Source organism: Alexandromys fortis, unplaced genomic scaffold, assembly GCF_014885135.2.
Source record: "Alexandromys fortis isolate MF-2015 unplaced genomic scaffold, M_Fortis_MF-2015_v1.1 scaffold_33, whole genome shotgun sequence".
Taxonomy (NCBI): Eukaryota; Metazoa; Chordata; class Mammalia; order Rodentia; family Cricetidae; genus Alexandromys; species Alexandromys fortis.
This window is the reverse complement of record NW_026067917.1, coordinates 14,557,376-14,575,518: the sequence shown is the minus strand read 5'-3', so window position 1 is coordinate 14,575,518 and position 18,143 is coordinate 14,557,376.

Below are 18,143 nucleotides of genomic sequence, written 5' to 3'. Positions count from 1 at the left end.
GAGATGCTCCTCAGGTAAAAACGCTTGCCACTAAGCCTGACAACCTGCGCTCAATCCCTAGAACCTAGAGAGACACACTTCAAAAATTGTCCTCTGACCCCCACATACTCACTGGCGTGTTCTGCCTATTCCTACATACATCATATTCATACAATAATAGTATTTTAGAAGTGTTTCTATTTTACTCTATGTACTCATTCTTAAAATTGTTTCGGAACTGTAGACTTCCTGGTGGACAGTTTTTCTTTTCCTTTTAGCACTTTGAATGTTTGTTTATTCTTTTTCTCCTGGCAGGGACTTGTATATCCCAGGCTGGTCTTGAACTCACCGTGGAGCAAAGGATGACTTTGAACTTCTGGTTCTCCTACCTCTATCCCAGCAATGGGGTTAGAGGCTTGCCCCCATCAGTGCTGGGATTGAACCCAGGACTTTATGCTTGCTAAGCAAGCTCTGCCCACTGAGTTCACTCCCAGCCCTCCCTTTTAGCACACTGAAAATGTCCTGATGCTTTCTAGCATGCCTTGTTTTTGATCAGAAACCAGTGCACTGTCATTTTCTTCAGTGTTCTGCTTTATCTTCAACATTGGAGAGCTTGCTTTTCACAGACAGGTTTGGGGGCTGGAGAAATGGCTTAGCAATTATGAAAACTTGTTGCTCTTATAGAGGACCTGAATTCAGTCCTAAGCTAGGTCAGTCCCTAACACCTACAACTATCTGTTACTCCAGTGGCAGGGGGTCCGACATCCTCCTGACCTTCATGGGCAGCAGGTATGCATGTGGTACACATTACATACAGGCAAGATACTCATTCACAGAAACAAAATTTAAAATTAAAAGAAATTTTCATCTCTGGACATTCTCTTTGGTTCTTTGTGAAGGGAGAGTTCTTTTGAATTTCTTTAAATGTGAATCAAATGTACCCATGAGCTGTCTATTAAATTTCTATTTTTATTATTGTTATGTGTTTATATAATGGTTGGTCATGTATGTGACACAGATTGTGTATGGAGGTCAGAGAACTCTGGATTTAGTCTAAAGAAGTGCACTGTGGAGCCCATCACGGCAGAGGCCCGTTGTCTGTGTTTGCTTCCTTCCTTCTCACGTGACAGAGCACCTGCGAGGAAGAGTTTGAGAACATTTTGGTTTATGGTTTAGAAGGGTCTGTCGTGGTAGGAAAGCATAGTGACTGGAGTGAGCGGCACCTGCTCATTAAACCCCACAAATCGGTGGCAGAGTCTTAATCTTCATTATGGCTCCATCCTGTCCCCTTCCCCTCGAATACTAGCTGCTTTTGCCCTCTCCGTGTCTCACCTGTCATCTCAGCAGGAAGACTGACCTAAGTTTAAATCGCACCTATAAAGTTTTGTACACTTCCTTGTATTTATTGTGCTTTAGAGAAACAAGGGCAGTGGTTAAATTCAGTTCCTTCCGTCTGCCCTATGCACAGTGTCTCAGCAGCCTACTTGGGCTTTACAAATATAAGCCCCTTCATTTTTCACAATGACTCTTTAGAAGGATTGCCTCCCCATACAAGCAAACAGCACAAAGCTTACACAGCTTGTAAAAGCAAGGTTGTGATCTGCATAGTGGTCAGGACAGCCCCATTAGCTGCCTGCCAGCATCAGAACTGTAGTCCTGTGTGTTGAAAGTTCTTTTGGGATAGTAAGACACAACTTTTCACCTCCTTTCCCTGTTTCTAGTTGAATCATCAATGCTTTTGTTATTGATCTTAAAGAGCTCTTTGAGTATTGAGAAAATGCACTTCTTGTATTACAGATTGCCATTATTTTAGATGTGGCTATTTGTTTTTCTGATGATGGTCTTAGGAAATTAACTTTGAGTGATTTACCACAGTTTCAACTATTCTGCAATTAGGTGAGCAGTCTGTGCCTGGACTTGGTGGCTCCCGGCCCCAGTGGTACAGTGGGCTCCTGTGATTAGATGGGCATGACTCTTCTAAGCTTTGTGAGTGGTAGGAGGTGACCCCACCTAGGCGTCCCCACTCTGACACCATGAGATTATTACCTCCTTGCGCTAGATACTTTTCTTGCTGCCGTGACAGATACCTGGCAAAGCAGCTTCAGGAGGGAAGGGGTTCCTTTGGCTCAGGGTTTACGACTGGATACCAGGGCTGCAGAGGCAAAGCAGCTGCCACATTGTGCCCAGTATGGAGGCATACAGGCCCTCTGGTGCTCAGTTCATGCTCTCCCTTTCATTCAGTCCAGGACCGTAGCCAATCCTGTGGTGCCACCCACGTTCAGAATGGGTCTCCCCTTCTCACACCTTCCTGGAAATGTTCAGTGGACACACCCAGATGTGTGTTTCCATGGTGATTCTAAATCCAGTCAAGTAGTAAATGAAGGTTAACCATCTCACTCTCGTTGCTTCCCCGTGGTTTAGTTTGTGTTGGCCTCAGCTGACCTAGAAACTTACTGCAGTGTCTACATGCCCCTTGTGGGTTGTGGGACATTCTGAAGTACATTTTCACACTCTCCTTCATTATTGTTCCCTCAGTTGTCTCATTTCCCCTCCCCGCTCTTCCAGATTAGCTTTGTTATAAACTTGTCAATTTTCTCCCCTACGGTCTGAAATCCCACTTCAGTGTCTAGGGGAGAATGTCTAGAAGGAAAATGGACCCTTAGGTGCGAGGCTCAGGGCCTGGGCAGAGCTGTGGGTCTGGGAACTCGAAACACGGAGAAGCAGTTTTCACCTGGGAACGGTGCAGGGTTGATAGGCGGGGGCATCACCCAGTGTGTTGCTTATCCTCCACCCCAGGGACTGGTCTAATTCAAATGTCAGGGGCCATTGTAGTGACGGACAAACTAATTGAGCCCGTACTGCTGGGTGTTGTTACCTGGAACACACGTGGGTGATAGCGTGGAGGCTGAGAAGAGGCCATGCTGCACGGCAGTGTTCTAGAGAACCACCGACTATGAGTTCTACGACGACAGGGCAGAGGAAGCTGTCGACCATGGTCCCCACAGGCCTGTTGGGGACCACAGATCTGCATGTGTTTAGTGTTACATTCTGAAGGCTAAAGGAGGACCCAGCCCATTGCTGTAGTGCTGTGTGGTTCCTAGCGTGGGGCAGCTCTACAGGTGAGCTCAAGGTGACAGTGAGAGCAGCGGCAAGGCTGAGCTTAAAACAGTCCAGTGGGACAGCGGCTGGTCAAAAGAGAAAATGTGTGGCCAGCAGTGTTTGGTACCAGGCGGAAAGCAGTGTAGACTGGCTCATTCTCAGAGTGTCTATGCAAAGATAAAACAGTATACACACTGCGATGGGGGAGCAGGGATGTGTAGGCTTCTCCAAGGCCTGAGCCAGCACGGCCCATGCCAGGCCTGTAGAGACATGTGGTGGACATTCGTGGATAAGGCTTTATTTGAACTGTGTTTTGGGCTCTATTAATTTTGATCAATTCCAACTCAGTTTCATTAATATATAAAACCTTCACTCCTGGATAGATAGCTGGTTCCCATATGCCGTTCTCACAAACTACAACTTTGTACACTGTGCCACCAGCAGGATGTCTTTAAGTGTCTTCAGCAGTTGTCTTTAAGTCACAGAGTTCTTCCAGAGGAACTATAGACCAACACCCTCAGATTTATCTGGCCAGGAAGTAAGGCAGACAGAGTATTAGCCTGTCCTTCCTACCAGCTTCTCCTTCCTAGGCTGGCTGCCTCTTTCAACAGGAGGTCCCAGGCCTGGAAACTGAGGCAGGGATCTCAACTCTGCACCTCCAAGTTCCATTGTATCCATGCAGCATCTTGATCCCAGATCCCCTCCACGTAACTTGGGGTTTCACAGAGCATGGCCTGGCCTCTTCCACTCGGTGATAGGCACCACTCTGGGGCACAGTGATGTCCTGATGAGCCATCAGCTGCTGACATAGCTCTGTCCCGTCGTCTTTCTGCAGGTTGTGTGGACACAGGAGTCAACCAGCCCCATCTTCGTGGAGCTCGGTTTACCTGTGCCTTTTGTTCTTCAAAGGCCTCATTAGGCACAGCATCCTCTTCCCTGGGCCGTCTTCTAAGGCCACCACCCATTTATACCTGGAACACCAACTCCCAACAACTGGGGGACCCACTTCTTCCTTGAAAGATGACACTTGAGCCAGTTCCACATCTTCTCCTGATGCCATGCGTGTGGGTTCAAGTCTTCAAGATACAGGTACAGCTAGATATGTGTGGGTTAGATCAGGCCTCATGATAGATCATTTCTAGAGTTAAACCTGGGGACAGCTGGGAGAGCAAGCAGCCAGAAATGTTGCAGTTCCAACGTCAGTGAGGATGAGAGACGAAGGTAGGGGGAGCTCTGCACCAAAAGGCAGGGCTTGAGCATCTCCATGGGCTAGGTCTACATCCAAAGCATGGAGCTGGCCTTGTATCACGCTCTTTGTGATTTCATGCAATAATACCCTAGGTGGATTTCCTCTCTCTTCCTTCTCTTTTTCTTTTTAAAAGCAAAGGCAAGACAGTAGGGCAGGTAACTCGATTTGTAAAGTGCTTGTCTTGAAAACCTGAAGATCTGAGTGGTCCCCAGAACTCACTCTTTAAAAGCTAGGGATGATAGTGCTTACTTGTTTCAGCCCTGGGAGCTGTCAGGTAGATCCCTGCAGCTTGACAACTCACCGGTCTATACTTGGTGGTTAGCTTCCAGCTAGGGAGAGACTTTAAAACAACAAGGTAGAAAGGTCTTTGGGAATGACACTTGTGGTTGATGTCTGCCCTCCACTTGCCCACGAACACATACATCTGCACATACATGTGCATGTCTACCTGAACATACATGACCACATATGTAGAGAAACTGTGCACAAGGTATTAGAGGTGAATAAAGACTTTACTAGCAACTGGGCTAGAGGCTTAGTCATCCTCCGGGGGAGGGGGATGTGATTGCTTTCTTCCTGATAATTTCACCATGCTGAATTAAAAGATCATGGACTAAGGCACTATTGAGGAAATGTGAAGACCGCGACATAGCTACTGCTCATCGCTCCTATTCGGATCTGCCGCGAGAAAGAGCAGCGAGAGGAGCAGAAAGCTTGAAAACGGCGTGAGCAGTTCTGACGCTGCATAGAGGAGTGGAGAAAGCAGCTATGACGGCAAAGGATGCGTACATGGAAGCGAGCGCATTTGAGTTCTACCCCGGGACGACGGGAGAGGCACAAAATCACACCTCGGAAGGCTCCAGCTTGTGCGAATGCGAATGGACTCAAAAGGGGAGAACCCCAATTGAGAATGCCTACTACAAGGGTTCCTGCTCAAACCCTCTCCCTGGGAAGTGCTTTCTCGGGGTCTGCCTCAAAGACACGCGTAAGTTCTGAGCGGTGACAGCTGTCTGAGATGAAGAGCAGTTCATTTTCTGGACTGGGCCTCCTTGAAAGACGTCTGTGGTCCATGCTGCCCCTGGAGGCCATGGTGGTATCCATGGTCTGCTTCCCCAGGCTGTGTTGAAACTCATGGTCTGGGCTGCCACTGGGGGGGGCATGTTGATGTGAGTGGCTTGTACTGTCACCAAGGACCATATGGGGGCTCATTGTCCTAATACAGTTGGGGCCACGTTGATGTCGGTGACCTGTGTTACCACCGAGGGCTGTGCAGTGTCTGTGACCTATGCTGCTGCCAGGGCCAGCGGATGTGGGTGGCCTGTGTTCCCACCTGAGGCCGTATTGATGACTGTCAGCTGGGCTGCCATCAGGGACTATATCGTCCACCGAGGGCTGTGATGGTGTCTATGGCCTGTGCCGTGGCAGGGGACTGTTTGCTGTCCACGGACTGTACTTCATCAGAGACCATGCTGAGGTCCGTGGCACTTGTGATGGTGGAGATCACATGGATGTCTGGTTTGTGCTGTCACCAGAAACCACGTGGAAGTCCATGATTGGTGCTCTCTCTCTGCTCTCTGACCATAAAGGGCAAGGAAGCTACCTTTGCAGTAACATCGATGACTGCAGAGGCACAGTTGAGAAAGAGGGCCTTAGAAGGCTTCTCTGACAACCTCCACCCCCCCCCCCCGAAAAGTAACAGCCTAGATAGGAAATCAAGAGAACTCTTAAAAATTGTGTTAGAGCCCAGAGTCTAGATAACAAAGAGGACCTTAAGAGAGACATGCATGGATTTACATAAGAAGGGGAAAAAGACAAGATCTCCTGAGTAAATTGGTAGCATGGGGGTCACAGGAGAGGGTAGAAGGGGAGGAAGGAAGGGGAGGGGACAAAAATGTATAACTCAATAAAAACAATACAAAAACTGATAGGAATACTGAAGTGTAGCTCTTCACCGTTGAGGGCTTCTGGTGGGGGTGGGGGTGGGGAAGGACTCAGTTTTCCTTAAGGGACTGGCCACTGGGAGTTTGGCCATACCCCAGTGAGTATATAAGCAACAGGAATTGACTTGAGTTTGTTTGTTTCTTTTTCCTTTTTCCTCCTTTTTTTTTTTTTTTTTTGGTGGGAGGGGGTCACAAGGATGGGGGAAAGACCTGGGCGGACTGGGAAATGAGTGTGATGGGGTGCATGCTGGGAAGCTCTCATGTAAAAATATTATGTTGGAAAAAAAGAATGTTTACTCTGTGTCATTGTCTATTGGGAGTGTATAATTTGTATTTTAATTTCATAGAGTTCACAGTTAACAGATTGCCGTGAGTCTCAGAAGACTCTGGGCTCTTGAACAGTGTTGGTAGTGTTAAAGACTCTAGGAGCTTCTGGAGATGAAGTCGATGGATTTTATATTACCAGATAAACATGAAAGTTTATAGTTCATGAATGTTACGATTTAAAAAGTATAGGTTTAGGATCTGGCCATTGTGGCCCCTGTCTTCAATCTCAGCACTCAGGAGGCAGAAGCAGGCGAATCTCTGTGAGTCTAAGGCCAGTAGGGGCTACATGATCTCAAAAAACAAAAAGTAAAAATAAGAAAACAAACAAAACCCCCAAGATGTATGTGTTTAGGTGTCAAGTTGACAAGGGGTGCAGTTTTCATAGTTAATATTCATTGTCAAATTGACTGGATTTAGAATCAGCATGGAAACACTCCCAAATGCTCTAAGCCCATGGTGGTTTTCAACCTCTTGAGCGACCCTTTCACAGGGGCTGCCCAAGACCATCAGAAAACACAGATATCTACATTATGATTCTAAACAGTAGCAAGATTACAGTTATGAAGTAGCAAGGGAAATAGTGTTAGGGTTGGCGGTCAGCACAGCATGAGGAGCTGTGTTAACACTCGCAGCCTTAGGAAGGCTGAGAACCGATCCTCTAAGGTTTGATGGAGGAAGGAAGGCTACCCTGAACATAGGTGGCACTGTCCTGTGGGCTGGGGTCCTTCACTGAATGAAGAGAAGAGAACAAGCTGAGTGCCAGCATCTGTTTCCTACATCTGCCTGAGGATGGGAAGATGACCAGCTGCCTCATGCCACCGTAACACCACCCCACCACGACACTTGAGGCAAAATACAGCCAGCCTTCCTTCCTTCCTTCCTTCCTTCCTTCCTTCCTTCCTTCCTTCCTTCCTTCCTTCCTTCCTTCCTTCCTTCCTTTTTTCTCTTTCTTTCTTTCTTTCTTTCTTTCTTTCTTTCTTTCTTTCTTTCTCTCTCTCTTTCTTTCTTCCTCTCTCTCTCTCTCTCTCTTTCTTTTTTTTTTGTTTTTCGAGACAGGGTTTGTTTCTCTGTAGCTTTGGAGCCTGACCTGGAACTTGCTCTGTAGACCAGGCTGGCCTCGAACTCACAGAGATCCGCCTGCCTCTGCCTTCTGAGTGCTGGGATTAAAGGCATGCGCCACCACCACCACCGGGCCCAGTCTTGCTTTGTTGTTTCTTGTCAGGCATCTAGTCACATCAGAGAAGTAACTAATCCTATCAAAGCTTGAAAACGGATAAAACATCTCAGAAAGAAACAGCATAAACGTGTATAATTTTTATTAAAAAGTGAAAGTGCTTACTGAAATGCATGAAGAATGGCCCTACCCAACAGAGATACACATTGCTGTGATATTAGAAGCTCAGAGTCATGAAGATTTAACTTTGCCCCTAACTGGTCTATTGATACTATGCAATTTCTGTGAAAACCCACTGTGTGCATATGTTTAACTGGACAGGCTGATACAAGATCTACAGGGGTAAATCAAAGCTCAAGAAGAGTTACGCTTCCCACTGAAAATCAAGTGGGGCTATCTGCCTTTCTGTGAAACTTTAGGAGTCTGTGTCTTTCGCTTACCTGAAGGGAAGGCCGAGCCCAGGAATGACAGTCCTTCCGTAAATGGTGTTGTGGCGATTTGATGCTAGATACCCTTCCTTAAATCATGCAGGAAATTAGCTGAAGTGTTTAACACAGAGAATCCCAGTCACACCAGTGTTCGAAGGGAGCACCAGGGAACACATCCTCAGCAGGAGGGTATTGTCACAGTGATGACTAAGAACCTCTTAGGGTCAGTACCCCGCAGCACAAAAGCCAGATGGATGGGGAGTTTCATGGAGCCATCCGGGGCATAACAGCACAGGCGAATGTGAAAGAGAGTTCCTTCCAAGGTGGAACCCCGTGCGGCTGGCAAGATGGGGCTGCCAAACCCGTGACAGGAAATCGGTCTCCAGTACCCATGCAAAGTTAGGAGAACAAACTTCCTCAAAGTTGTCCTCTGACCTCCACACGTGTGTTCTTAACATGTGTGTTCATGTGTGCACATCTGCACACACACAGTAAAAACAAAATTCTACAAAGACGGGGCCTCGGGTACCTTGCTGGGAAAGTGACCGTCGAGGGCAGTGAGTTGAGGAGACTCTGGGGTTTAGACAGAGAGCCTGCTTCTTAGCCTTGGGTGGCTCTGAGAAATGCACCGAGACTATTTTGCATTATTTGGGAGCACAAAAGCCCTTGTGCCCAGAGATCACAGGGAAACCCGGAATGTTAAGCATGTAACATTGTCTTTTCCAAGAAAAGGATATATAACTTGTTTTTCTACCCCAAAGGCTAGAAACTGGAGATGTTTAATAGCTTGGTAATCTGTGTTATCTGAAGGGCCAGGCCATATTCAGCTCTCACAAGCAGGACTAGAGGTGGCTATTAGTCTAGGTGATCTTTGCATTATCTGTATGGCCGGAGGCTTCCCCCAAGCTCCCACATCCAGGACTGAACGTAGCTAATAGTCCAATGCTATCTGTATAACCCAGACTATAGCAGAACCTCCCCTGGGCCCTTAAGCTAATACAAGTAGCCTATCTCTAGAACCCAGGGTACTGGAGGAAGTGACATGTACACTGAGTTGAGTTTTGGTGTCATTATGCCTCCTTGTGCACAGGGGATTGTATTACACTAGGATACTCCCCTTCCCCCCAGGTTGTACTGTGTTTAAATAGGCTTACAATAAACGGCTCAGGGTCACATTACAGGAGTTTGAAGCTGTCCAGCTAAGTAAGTCATGCTGAATCAAGCTTCCTTCTTGCCTCTTGAGATTGCTTCCTCTGCTGGCAGTCGGAGCTGGCAGGTACCCCATAATGAGATGATCATGGTACTTTAGGGGCCATGGATGCAGTGCTATGGTTTGAAGTGATGTGTTTGGGGGTCAAGTGACAAAGATGTAGGCTGTGTTAGCTAATTTCACTTTTTCATTTGATTAGATAAAGAAGTACTTAAGAAGCTGGGCATGGTGTTCCATGCCTTTAATTCCAGCACTTGGAGGAAGAGGTAGGAGGATGTCTGAGTTTGAGGCCAGGCCTGCCCTACAAAGTGAGTGTCAGGACAGCCAGGGCTACCCAGAGAGAAATAGTCCCCCGCCCCCAACAAAACCCTAGCAAAACAAAGCACAAGCAAATGAAAAAAAAAACACTTAAAGCATTAATGAGACTATAACTTAGGATGTGTCTGTGAAGGCATTTCCGGAGAAGATGAACTGAAGGGAGTTGAACTACCATGAATGGGGCAGTATCACCCCGTGGGCTGATATCCCAGAGTGAATGAAGGGAGGCAGAAGCAAGCCAGTGCTGGCATCCCTTTTGTCTGCTTCCACATCTTTCTAGATGTGAGCAAGCAGCTTCATATTCCTGCTGCCACACCTGTAAGCCTGTTTTACGGACACGTCTTTGTCTCCATGATGGACTGTTCTCCTTACATCATTCGTCAAAATAAACCATCCATTCCTATGTTGTTTCTCTAGTACAATATGTTTAGACTGTGTTACAGCTATGACAGCTACCAATTTCCACATCAAAAGAATCACCAGGGGCTGGAGAGATGGCTCAGAGGTTAAGAGCATTGCCTGCTCTTCCAAAGGTCCTGAGTTCAATTCCCAGCAACCACATGGTGGCTCACAACCATCTGTAATGAGGTCTGGTGCCCTCTTCTGGCCTTCAGGCATACACACAGACAGAATATTGTATACATAATAAATATTAAAAAAAAAGAATCACCAAATGGCAAGAGACAAATCAGAGTGAGGGACAATAATACTATGACTAGTGGAGGGCACACATGGGAGAGAAAACTCAGCCGAGAAGAGAATGAAAATTTTGAACAGCCCTTTGACAAAAAAACAAAACAAAAAGCCCTCAAATGGTAAAAAAAAAAAAAAAAAGTAAGTAGATTCTCAGCTTCATTAGTTGTTAGGGAAATGTAGATTAAAATCAAAACAGGGTACTTGAAATACCAACCAGATTGACACACAGTTTCTTTGGGGTGTGTGTGAGATAGAAGGTGTTGTGGGTGCCACCCCCGTTGTGGTAGTATTAGCAGCACCCAATGGGGTCGCAGAGATATGGTCACCTCTTCCCTGGGGTCAGATGGGCAGATTCTTGCCTCACATCAGGAGAACCCATCAGCCAGGAATGTTTCAGCACCTACGTGGAGAATGAGTGGTTACACAACAGACTAACCCGTGTGGCAACAACAGTGATTCCCACTGAAATGCGGGAACACATACATCTGTGTTCATGTAGTTCACAGGGTTACTGCTCAGAGAGGACGATGCTGAGCAGCGTTGTGATGGAGCAGGCTCAGGGCTGCAGAACAAAGGGGTCGGGGATCAGGTGGGAGACAGGGCTCCTGCGCCTCGTCCATAGAACCACTGGTCGTGTCTCACCTTTAAGGTAAATGCTGGTCATACTCAAAAGACAAAATTCTTGTCCTTCTGTATAGCCAGGAGGAGGACACAGTAGCCAAGGTAGGATTTACCTAGCAGACATCAAAGACAATTAAAGAAAGGGGACTTGCCAGGGATATGCAGAGGCCATGTAATACCCACTCCCACTGAGAGTAGCAGGGGCCTGTCCTTGGACATTGTCAGAGCACGGTTATAATCACCAGGCACGAGGAGGTCAGCAACTCGGGGACTGCAGGGTCTTCCTGGAAGATGTGGATGTCACCAGTATGCAGTGCATGACTGCCAGCATGCAGCCTGGTAGGTCCCACCCTGGGGATTTCAGCGTTTTGTCGACAGGTGTGAGCAGGGACAGAGTCAGAGGTGGTGGAGTAGGAGAAGTTGGATGCAAGGGATGCTGAAGTCAAGAGAAGGAGAGCGGCACCTGGTACAGTGACACAGACCTGTAATCCCAGGGTTGAGGTTGCGTATAACAAGAATCTGTGTCCAAGCAGAAGAGGAAAGGGTAGGATTAATGAGTGCCATGAAGGTTCTGGGAGGTGAAACAGGCTCATGGAGGCAAGTTACTGTTCTCTTGGCCATTTTTCCCAGCCTAGAGCCCATCCCCTGACTTTTCTTTCATGAGAGCTCTTAGTATATGCTCACAGACAAGTGACCAACACCTATCATACTGTCTTAATGAGGATTTCGACTGCTGTGAAGAGACACCATCACCATGGCAACTCTTATAAAAGAAAACATTTAATTGGGGTGGCTTAGAGTTTCAAAGGTTTAATCTATTATCATCATGGTACAACATGGTGGCGTGCAGGTAGACCTTGTGCTGGAGAAGGAGCTATGAGTCTTACATCTTGACCTGCAGGAATCAGAAAGTGTTCTGAGACACTAGGCATGGCTTGGGCATATATGATCCCTTAAAGCCCACCTCCACAGTGACACACTTCCTCCAACAAGGCCACACCTCCTACTTGTGCCACTATGAGCTTATGGGGGGCAATGACATTCAAACTACCACACCTGCCCATCCTAATTTCACTGAGCAAGAAGATCAATCAAGACAAAGTCTTTGGTTTTCCCAATGCATCTACAACCCAACCCACACAAGCAGCCTGGGTTTGGCCTCTGCTCCTTGAGAGCAGGACTTCATGAACACGGAGCCTCTTACCTAGACCTGGCACTGACCATCCTCCGGCACCAGCAGCCTTCCTTTATAATGAATCAGTCATTAGTACACAAGTCCAATGACATTGCTTATCATTAAAGAAAAACAAACAACAACAACAAATAAAAATCTCAAACTCCTGGTGAATTCCTGAGGCTCACTGGCTAGCCAGCCTGGCTAATAGACAATGTTTAGTGAGAGACCTTGTCTCAATAAATAAAAAGTGTAGAGTGCAATTGAGGAAAGATACCTGACATTAACCCTGCTCCTTTGCACACGCGCGCGCCCCTGTAGCTTTTTACAACTGCTATCTATACCTCACTGAATAAGCTGTCTACATTCCTGTGTGCACTTCCTCATTAGACAAGCTGTTTACACTCCCGCCCAGGGCAGTTCCTCACCGAATAAGCTGTCGACACCCACTGTGGTCACTTCACTGGACAAGCACTCTACACTGATGTAGGGGCTTCTGCTTAGGAGGATCTGCCTGCGGTGTTGTGAGTACCCCTCCACAAAGAAGTTATCTATGCCGCCTGTAAGTATGACTGGTGTCCCTTTGTCCTCTGGTGCAGCGGTTTCCTATTTCTCTGTAACACCCACTTTATGGGGGCAACAGTTACTCTGATTTCCTCCTTCCATTTGCACGTTTGTTCACATCTCTCAAGGAAGCTGAACGCAAGTCCACTCTTGGTTTAGGGCGTCTTTGTGGTCCTCCTCGCCTACTATAGGCTTGACTCTTACCTGTTTCCCTTAGTCCCATGGTAACGGTGACTCTGAAGGCAGGCTGACATACTAGAAGGTATAACCTACCAAGCTATGTGTGTGGTGCAGTGAAGCCTCAAGAGAGCATCTGTGTATTGTGCCCAGAGGCTGCAGAAACAAAGAAGGAGCAAGGGCCAGAGGTAGAGGAAGGACACAGAGTGAGGGCAGCTTGATGGACCTGCCCTTGGGGTATGTGTATGTGTGTCCTGCCTTTACCTTCTCTCCTCAGGAGCCTGCTGGTGCTTTCACGAACCACTGAAGCAGGGAAGTGTGGTAGAGAGGAAGAGGCCTGGGGATAGGTGTGAGATACAGACAGTCTTAGCTATGGCCTGCCATATGGGCCTCTGTGTCAAATAGCTTGGTGATGAACAAGGTCTTCCCTGCTTCATTAAAGAGCACAGTTGTCTACCCCACCCCTCAGGCCCAATGCCAAGAATCTCAGTTCCTTTTCTTTCACTAGCATGTCCAACTTATCCACAGTTCAGCTTGCTCTGGGCCAGTTACAGCCTTTTCTTTTCCTTTTATCCCCCAAGACAGGATCTCTGTTTAGCCCTGGCTCTCCTGGAACTCTCTCTGTAGACCAGGCTGGCTTCGAACTCACAGAGATCCTCCTGTCTCTTCCTCTCAAGTGCCCCATACTGCCCAGCAAGTCATAGTCTTTTCTGTTCTTCAAACCATGCTGCCTGGCATTGGTGGCTGTCAAAGCCATCCACTGGCCTATTTCTTTCTGTAATAGGGCAGTTGGCAACCCCACACCACTTCAGCTGTCCCTTTCACTATTCAGAGAAGAGAACCAACCCTGACTGTGTTTGGTACAGCTGCATGGCGGCTCTGGGGATGATGTTCTGTGTACCCAATGACATTTAAGAGTTCTACTAGGAAAGTGAGCGCTCCCAATGAGGCGGCCAAAAATTGTAGTTTCCCACATGTTGTGAGACAAGACCTTTATGGGGGAGATGTAACACACACACATCTATTCACCCCAACTAGGGATCCCATGACAGAACAAAGTATGGATACCACCACAGTCCAACTTGGTGAACCAATGAGTTTTATTGGGGTTACTTACAAGAGTATGGGTGAAGGGTGACTTGCAGTAGCAGAAATGACTGCAAGACCTTATCAAGGTCTACACCAGCATGAGTTCCCAGTTCACAAAGGCTGGGAAACCTAGTGCACACTGTACAGCCAGTAGGAAGCTCAGCAGGCCACAGAATGGCTTTTCCAAGTGACTCTGGTGTAAACCTCTTCCAGGCAGCTCAGCTGGTTCTTCTTCCGGCTCTCTGGTCTGGTCTGTCGTTTTGGTGACTTGGCTAGTCTGAGAGCAACTCTCAGCAGTCTTTACTGCTTACTTTGACAGGGAGGGCCTAGTCCACCTGGTTAGTTTCAGGGACTTTCTGAAGTCATTTTGAGTTGTTTACCTTGCTGCTTAGAGAGTGTAGATGGATTTTTTCCTTTGGGCTGCCAGTTCACAAATTATGACACGGAGACTTACTATTAATTATGAAAGCTTGGCCTTAGCTTATGTTTGTTCCTAATTAGTTCTTCTACCTTAAATTAACCTATATCTTTAAATCTGTGTTCAGTCGTGCGGTTCAATACTTTTTCTCCCCATACTGCCCATTCTGCTCCCTCCGCACTGGCTGGAAACTCTGCCTTTCTTTTTCCCAGAGTCCTCTCTGTCCCTGGAAGTCCCACCTAACCTCTTCCTCCCTAGGTATTGGCCATTCAGCTCTTTTGTAAACTAATCAGAAGGCCCTGTGGCAAAGACAGATCTTCACAGAGTAAACAAATATTGTGCAATATTTTCCCAAAGTTTTGTACCTAATTCACTTGCCATCCTAACATTACCAACTCAAAACTATCTTTTTATATCTCTCAACCTTATACACTTTATACCTCTTTTATAAGTTTCTTTTCTGAATATGGTAATGAAGAAAACTATAACTATCTAGTCTTCAACTCTATCAGAGACCCAAGAAGGAAACAATACTACATGAGTAAACAGAAAATATAGAGCAAGCAACTTCCAAAACCATAGAAATGACAGAAACAGCTGGCTGCCTGGACAGTCATCCCTCTGCAACACTGGGTCATCTATCTTCATCCCACATGCCTAGAATATCTGACAAACTTCTCTGTGAAGCAGGAATTTTGAAGGACTGTCCTTCCTTGTCTTGGCAAAGTTTGGCAGTTTCCTTTTGTGTCTGGCTTATCCAATTTGGACAGCATACTGTCAGCAGTCGAGGCAAGGGCAGTTTCTTGTCCAATGGATAACTTTGCTAAAATTAAAGCAAACTCCATATGGAGGTTCTTTGATGCCTATCATCTCCTTTGAAGTAAATTGGTGCTGCCAGGAACAGACATGTCTTATTGTCCTAAAAGCCTTTTGTTATTGAAACATCTTAAATGTCATATTATGTAAATCTCTGAAGTATTTGAAGACCACCCATTGATCTAAAATATCTCTGTCTGACCTTGAAAATATACCCAACATGGCTACAAATTTGATTGTTATGGATGACTAACTACTAACCTATGTTTTTAATTAGTAGCCTTTAAGGACTAGAACTTTACATTACATTTTAAAATGAGCTACATATATACAATATCTTAAACAAGAGTATAAATGTATATAAAGTATGTTTTAAACAAAAATAACCTTAAGTTTCTATCAATATATAAAATACCTTAAACAAGAGTATAAACATATATACAGTATAACAAAAATAGCCTTAAATTTATATAAAAATCTATACCAATATAAAATATTTAAGGCTGGTAGTTGCTTTTTTAGTTTAAAAATAGATTAAATAACCTATCCTTTTATTCTATCATTTCTATAGCCTCCCTTCTTTTCAGAATGAGATCCCTGATTCTAATCTCTTTTGTTCGGCTTCTTTCCTGACCATTACCAGTAACCACTTGTAACCAATCGCCCTAAACAATGATAAATATCTATAACCCATTGAATGACCAAAAATGACCCACCTCACCACTTGGGAATGTGGACATCATGTTCTATAGATTGTTTCCTGCTGTCTGGGAGGGTAACAGCATCTCTAGGGGACCCTGAGAAAATTGAGGTAATAGTTGAGTCCTGGGAGAGCTAGCTGTATCATTCATTGCCAATCTCTGTGTAACCACAATGTGTATCTGAATACACAATGGGCTTATCTGAAGTCCTGGCTGGAGTAGTGCCTGAGGCTGGACCATCTCAGCTAGCTGCTTTGAAATTGCCCTGAGTAGTTTATAGTTCAAAGGCAATCTTTGGCTGGTATTTGTCAGCTTAGTAGTGTTACCACAATCCAGGTGGAATTGTTGTGGGGCCCCATCATCTTTTTGGAGAGTCCAAAGGCCACTGTTAGGAATGTTCATGGTTCACCGGAGAAAACTTACACATTTTAAATGTCATATGCAGCAGATCTTGGAGAAGTTAAAGGACCACAGTTTGTTAAGTACATGCAGGGTATGCAAACTTAATTCCTAGTTACCTGATTCAGACTGAAGCCTGAAATAAAGTGCAGAAAACTAGATGAAGCCTTTTTCTATAGTTTGTTAGTACTCTATAAGAACATTAATATCATGACAGAAAGTTTAAATATGTATATTAATCTTATTAATTTTGAGATAATATATATATATCTTAAGAAGACTTTTAAAGAGTCAAAACAAAACAAAAGGATTAATATATTAGTGACAATAAAATAGTCTCTTAATTTTTGTTTTTATTCTGTCTCATACCAGGTAGCTCTTCTCACATGGGACAGAGATTTTGGATTTTCCTTTAACAAGCATGCTTGGGTTTAGAGAAGGAGAGAGCCACAATCCAACTCCAAAGCCAGCTTTAATCTTTAATTGAACTGGGACTACATAAAGACCATTTGCATTATATGTCTGTAGAGAACAGCAGAAACAAACTTTTGGGAAGATTTATGAAATTTTATCCTGTCAAGTTTTTTTTTTAGAATTTAGTCAGCCCCCCTTCCCACATTGGGCGCTAATCTGTTGTTGGAAGCTGCTTGTCTGTTTCCCAGCTGCCCAGACTCCTGAGATAATCACACAGAAACTATATTATTTAAATCACTGCTTGGCCAATCACTCAAGTATATTTTTAGCTTGCTCTTATATCCTAAACTAACCTTCTCCATTAATCTGTGCATCATTATGAGGTCATGGCCTACTGGCAAAGTTTCGGCAGGCTCCAGCAGAGGCATCTGTCCCCAGCAGCTGCTACATGGCTCCTCCTTGACTCTGCCTACTCTCTTTCTCTATTTTTTCCAGCCCGGCTATATTCTGTTAATCCATTAGGCAAAAGTCAGCTTCTTTATTCCTTAACGAATAAAAACAACACATATACAAAAGGCTTTCCAGCACCAGAGATGTGATTTACCATTAGGCCAATTTTCTCTCTTTCTTGGGACATTTTCTCTGGATGATTCAACCTTTTTCTTCAGATGTCTCCTTTGTCTGTGGTCTTCAGATTCCTTAGTTGGATGCCTTCATTCTCCTGAAAGACAAAAACAAAATCCTGCCTCAACCCTAACTTTAGGAAGTTTCCCTTTTTTGGCAAGTTATAACTGATCAAATGAAAGACATTTGCTAGTCTTATAAGTTAGTTTAGTTTGAATGGCCACACTATTTGATGAACTATTGCCTCTTCTAACCAAGAGATCTTTCCTGTTCAAGTTGAATTTTTAGCAATTTTGAAGGTATCCATAGCTTTATTCTCCTTTGGAAACAAAAACAAAACCTCTTCCCCAACATAACACATATCCTGGTTTCCATTCTGAAGTCAACATATCTTTAAACTATTCAAGCTGATTTCATTCAATAGTTTTTTTTTCCTACTATCCAATGTCTCTTTGCAGCTGTTGTTCCTTTCTCATTAGCATTTAAAAATTCAAAGTCAACAAAGCACAGTGTAATTTATCTATGGTGGTCTTTATTATCAATTTCTGTTTATTAAGCATATCTTTTAAAATGAAATCAGATCTTCCTATAACTGCTTGCCCCGTAGGATTGTGTGGTATATCTGGTATATTCTTTATGTTGTAATATGCAAAAGACTATTTCATTTTACTAGAAACATATGCTGGACCATTGTTAGACTTAATTTGTACAGGTATCCCAATGATA